The sequence below is a fragment of the Electrophorus electricus genome, chromosome 23, assembly GCF_041902795.1.
Source record: "Electrophorus electricus isolate QZ-2024a chromosome 23, ASM4190279v1, whole genome shotgun sequence".
In the NCBI taxonomy this organism is placed as follows: Eukaryota; Metazoa; Chordata; class Actinopteri; order Gymnotiformes; family Gymnotidae; genus Electrophorus; species Electrophorus electricus.
The window spans coordinates 7,611,914-7,618,390 of NC_137519.1; positions in this window are offsets into that span (position 1 = coordinate 7,611,914).

The window sequence follows — 6,477 nt, forward strand, 5'->3', positions numbered from 1 at the left end:
TATACGAATTCCTCATTCACTTTTCTGGAATTCTACACACATTTATGCAAAATGTTGATACTTAATAAAATTGCTTATAGTAAAGCTACCAGAAATGTCTCTTCTCTAAGGCTTTTAGAAAGTAAATGCCAAAGTATGTTTTGGCAGTAAATGCTTCCACAAGCGCTTTTATGCTTGAGAAGAAGCATGAAAACCCTTTTTCCACTGGATATGAAGGAATGTTCACTGACCAGGCAGTTTGTGCAAGATTAAAATACCCAGGGATTATTTTTACCAGCCATTTTATTGTAGGTAAAAGGCACTAGAATCTTTATTGATGCAGTCTCTAAAAATGACTGACATGGCATATTAAAATAACTGAGGAACATGGAAAATAATTATATTATCTCATCTCCTTGTGTAAAAATAATCCTACAGACAACAGAGGGGTACAGAGTTCATGAAGAAGACCAGTAATGAAACACGGTGCTAACAACCAGAAACAAATAGCAAAGACAACCTGCAACACACCCAGATTAAACAATACATGGGGAGGAGGAAACGGTGAGGATAAGGGGCAGGAAGCACCCATGGCAGCATGGAACCTTGATAACAGTAGGGAAAACAGAACTCCGATGCCACCAGGGACAAGAGCCATACGGGGGACATGGGCAGGGTGTGGGACTGGAGCCAGGTGAGGATCAGTCAGCAATGGCAGCAGGTGGATCTCGGAGCTCACACGGTGGCTGTCAGCAAAGATGCCCATGCTTGCTCTCATGAAAAATGCCGTGACCCCCTCGACACAGGACACTGCCAATAGGAGAAGCTGGAACAGCCTGGAACAGCCAGACATTCCCTAAAAGATGTATATCCCCCTACTAAGGAGGATTGACTGGCTGCAAGGCTGCCTAGCCTGGAGTCATATAGGGCCCCCAGAAAATGGTGCTCCAGACTCTGAAGGGAACATAAGTAGGAGAGTCTAATGAGGCAGGAGCAGTGGAAGCCACAAGGAGCATGGAGACATGCAGTAGGGCAGGAACAGCCAAGACTATAGGGAGCTGTTTGGGAGCAGCAGGAAATTTGGGGAGCTGAATGGGTACCATAGGGACTGAGGGCAGCAGAATGAGAGTGGTAGAGATTTCAAGGAATAGACCAGGTGCAATGTGTTGGTGTTAGGAATTGTGTTGGCTTGCCAACTTAAGCAGCTGACGCCAAGCACGAAACTGCATTTCTGACTGCACTCATCTGTCTATTCCTCCTATCATTCATCTCTCCATCCTGTCATAGGTTCCCAGTGACTTTATAAATCCAAGAATTTTCAAGAATATGACTAACAAACTGAGCAAAAAGACTGAACACCTGACCCAAGCTGCAAACTAACTTTTACACTGATGGCTCTCATCTATCTGTTGTTTCAACCTTTTTCATTCTTCCATCATGCAACTGAAAATAATTTGTTAAAAAAAATAAATTAATTAATGTATATTTGTAACATGCAACGAATGGGAGGCTGACTCAAACACAGAGAGGAGCGAGATTTATTAAGGGCAAATCTAGAATCACGGTCACAATCACCGTCTAGGATCAGAGAAACCACACAGAGAGGAATGGAGTATTCCAAGAGGCATGGAGTAACAAACAGAGGCTTGGAATGAAAATGACAAGCCACAAGACTGAACAAACACAGGGTTTAAATACATGTACTAATGAGAGTTAATGCACGTGATACAAATGACACAACAAATAAGACACAGGTAATACAAATTAGACAGTGAAAACCATCAGTGTTATTGTTTATGTAGTGGTATTTTGGATTGAGCATGTGGTTTAACTGGCATTTATCCTCTAGTAGTCAGGGCTTGCCTGCTTCACAGTGTTCAGGGTATTTGACGTTTGACCAATACATGTTTTTATTTTTTTCCCCCACAACCTTTATTTGGACTGCTATGAGTTATTATTTTAAATATTGCCAATAGTTAATATATATCCTTGGCCTTCATTTCAACATATACATCTACCCTTTTTTAAAAGTTCTTTATTAAAATGCATGTTAACAAATTACTAGAATTCTGCTGTTCTCTAGCCTGGGTAGTGATATATATATATATATATATATATATATATATATATATATATATATATATATATATATATATATATATATATATATATATAAACTTTATTTGTACTGTGTTGTAAAACGTACTTGAACTATGAAATTACATGCTCTTACTCCATTTCATATTTGTGGTCATAACACTCTAATTACAAATACAATAAATAAGTAAATAATAAGTAAATTTCAATAAATAAGCAAATAAATAAATAAAATGTAATATATTTCTACAATTCACTACACGAGAGGAATACATTCAGTTTTGTACCCTTTTCAGCCAGACTTCATTGAGTCTCATTTGTCAGACCGGTTAGGGTGTTTTTCCCTTTATCCAACGATTATATCCGTCTGTGGGATCAGACCATTCTTTTTCTGTGTATCCATCCACAGGTTTCTAACCAACAGCTTACATGCACTGTCCATCAGCCGATGAATCACTTCAATACTTGTATGAAAAGGCTTGCATTTCGAACCATTATCCCCACTAAGTTTGTCTCATTAACAAAAGATTTGTCACACATGGCCAATCTCAGGATATTTACAGAAGTAGCATTCCTCATAACTCTGTTCATTCCCTGAACCCAGTGTTACAACCTCATCTAGGCTCCAGGCCATAACAGGAAGTGTGATGAAAACGGCTAAACAAGTGTGTAGTGGAAATTAAATCAGATTGCAATAGACCAAAGTAGTTCAATGATAGCCAATGTATTGTACAACAGACATAAATGTGTGATATATATATACAAGAGACAGTATGACACTGGACTATAATGTCAGGAGTGACCCAGGCCAAAATAACAAACTAACCCACACTAGAAACAAAAGACACTCACTAAATCTACACAGACAATACACACAAAGAAAAATACACACACAACTACACTCTCTAAGTGGAAGACACATGAAACCCACACCCAAACAAAATGTCAGTCACTCCATACCTACCAGTGAACACACAACAAAAGGAACAAAGTGGAATATATACAAATATTCAATGTTTGTATATAACTATTAGGGATAAGACAAGAGCTAAGTCAAAACTGGAAGCAAAGGTCATACACCAGGCCAGATATCATACACTAGGACTCATACAACACAGCTCAACCTGTTCGACACTTTATAACACCTTTTCATCCTGCTAAACGTACTTACCTTTCAGCAGTGTGGAGCTGCCACTTTGTTGTTCTCTGCACATGATTTAAATTCAAATATAACATTCAGTTTAGTTTAATTCCATTACACATTACAGGGTTATCACTACTATCCTCAGACAGCACACTTTACAGATTATGTTCCAAGGCCATAATCAAAATGTATCCCCCCTCATTGGAACATTCCACTCACTAGCTTTGCTTAATCCATCAGTGTTTACATCAGTTGTTCATGGGAAACTTATTATTGTAACACCATACCACCATACCATCACTTCACTTCATTGAAGTCTCTATAATATCTCTGATTTGCATGGAAAGGTAACATGTAATTTTTGAAATTTTATTAAAGAGAGTAATAGTATGAAGTGGAAACAAACATTTTTGGAGAAAACAGGCCAATGCGAGTGCTAAATCAATCAACCTTCACTAACATTAGCTAGTTAGCTATCAGAGCTAACTTACCTGGAAAGTTAAATAGTCACACACTCACACAGTGACTGATAATGGACATATTCAACAAAGGTTAATGCCTTTACATTATATTTGTTAGAAATTGCAGAAGAGGTATCAGTAAAGTGTCAATCATTGTAGCGATGTACTGTATGTGTAACATAGACAGCAGTAGCTTTCATTTATTGCATGCGTATACTGTGTAGCAGTGCTTGTTTATGATATAGTATTATTAGTCTTTGTCTGATATAAATGCAAGCAGTTTTTTTCAGTCAGCTTTCATTCACAGTGAGTCATCAAGAGCAAGAGGAAGGGTGGCAGAGACATTCATCATTTTCTTAGGCTGCCTCAGAAAAAGAAAAGGTAAGCTGAGTGCAGCAGGAAAATGAGTATTAGTAGGATGATATGGGTATACAGCAGTACAAGAGATGAGTCAGTGTTTCTTGGTATAATAACTGCCAGTCAGATCCATTCCCGAACATCATGGCAAGAAATAGCAGATGTTTAATGATGATATTTCTTTTATATTAATGCTGGTGTATTCTGTTACATCCCTGGACGTTATGTTGAGGTGACTTCAGGTTGCCACTTGTGCTGTGTTTCGGTTTATGCTTTTAAGCCCTGCGAGATGCTGTTTTTACATCACGTGGCCCCAAGCTCATCTTCCAGTGTGGACGATGTGATTGGCTGAAAGGATGATTGACTCCTCTTTATAATGCTGTGGTTCACATGTGCGGGTGTCTCGTGGTGCCTTGAGTGCTAGCCATAATGCGGTCACGATAGATTCACCATTGTAGGTTCTTGGATAGGTTCTTATGAGCTTGTACTTAAGTGGTATAAAGCCCACAGGTACTCTCCTCCAGAGTGATATAAAGTCCACAGGTACTCTCCTCCAGAGTGATATAAAGCCCACAGGTACTCTCCTCCAGAGTGATATAAAGCCCACAGGTACTCTCCTCCAGAGTGATATAAAGCCCACAGGTACTCTCCTTCATAGTGGTATAAAGCCCACAGGTACTCTCCTCCAGAGTGATATAAAGCCCACAGGTACTCTCCTCCACAGTGATATAAGGTCCACAGGTACTCTCCTCCAGAGTGATATAAAGTCCACAGGTACTCTCCTCCACAGTGATATAAAGCCCACAGGTACTCTCCTCCAGAGTGATATAAAGCCCACAGGTACTCTCCTCCAGAGTGATATAAAGCCCACAGGTACTCTCCTCCACAGTGATATAAAGCCCACAGGTACTCTCCTCCACAGTGATATAAAGCCCACAGGTACTCTCCTCCACAGTGATATAAAGTCCACAGGTACTCTCCTCCAGAGTGATATAAAGCCCACAGGTACTCTCCTCCAGAGTGATATAAAGCCCACAGGTACTCTCCTCCAGAGTGATATAAAGTCCACAGGTACTCTCCTCCACAGTGATATAAAGCCCACAGGTACTCTCCTCCACAGTGATATAAAGTCCACAGGTACTCTCCTCCACAGTGATATAAAGTCCACAGGTACTCTCCTCCAGAGTGATATAAAGCCCACATATCAATGTTGGTGTAAGCCCATCCTGACACTATACTCCTGGTTTGATTATTGTTACGAATATTTTTTTTGGAGTTGTGATTGTTTAAACCAACTGGGGTTTTTGAGTCTCTGTGAGTTTTCTTTTATGTTGTATCCTTTTGGGATCCTAAATTATAGGGACCAAGTGGCAATATCATAAGGTTGTAACAGCTCAGAATAAAGAGAGCGCTGCCAGGACAGTGAGAGCTGGTGACATGGAGACGAATATGAAGACTGGAGAGGAGAGTAAGAAAGACACGCAGAGAAGAGAAGAGGGCAGACCTAGAGAGAACAGAGACCTGTAGGAGAGACCTGCGAAGGAGATGCGAAGATAGCAGAAGAAAGGAGAGAAGACATTGCTGCAGAGCAGGGGAGAGGAAACAAGATGACTAAAAGAATATAGGACCAGAGGTGAGAAGCAAAGAGGGCTGAAGAAGTGAAGACAAGGTAGGTGGACGGCAAAAATGAGAGAAGAGCAGAGCAGATATTCCTGCTGCCCACCTAAGTGTACTTGTAATTAAATCAAATAAACAATTTCCTGAAACTTGGTCATAATATCTATACTTGTCTTCATATAACAATTTGATTATATGATTATTATTGTTAGCTATTGTAAAAAAAAAAAATAATAATAATAATCAAATTTTTATCACATATGTTAGTGAATTTTCAAATATTTTAAAGTGGCAGGAAATAAACATTTTATTTTTATGCCCCCTGGGTAGATTTGTTCAATCAAATGTTAATATATCATCCCTACAAAATCTAATTAAAAATCAAATTCAAAAAAATTGAATCAAAATCAAATTCCTTGGCTGTTAACTTCCAAATTTCTGGTAGCACAAAGCACAGATTGTGTGTCTGTGTGTGTGTAAATATGTGCGAGAGGGAAACATAATGTAACCTGATGAAAAATGGAAGGCTTTACAACATACCTTGTGTATGGCAGCAGTAAACAGGGAAGAATATGAATTTGTTTGATTAAGCACACCTGACACTGATGTTGCGTCATGATTTGCAGTGTTTACAATGGCAGTTTACTCTCCCAATCAGGGCAAAACAATAATGACTATATATATATATATATCAGAGTCCAAGCCCCCAGAGAGAAAGCCAAATGTCACAGTGGCAAGAAAATCTCCTTAAGAATATGTGGAATAAGCCTCAAGAGGAACAAAAAATCAAAGGGAGAACCCACCCTCTGGTTGATACCAGAC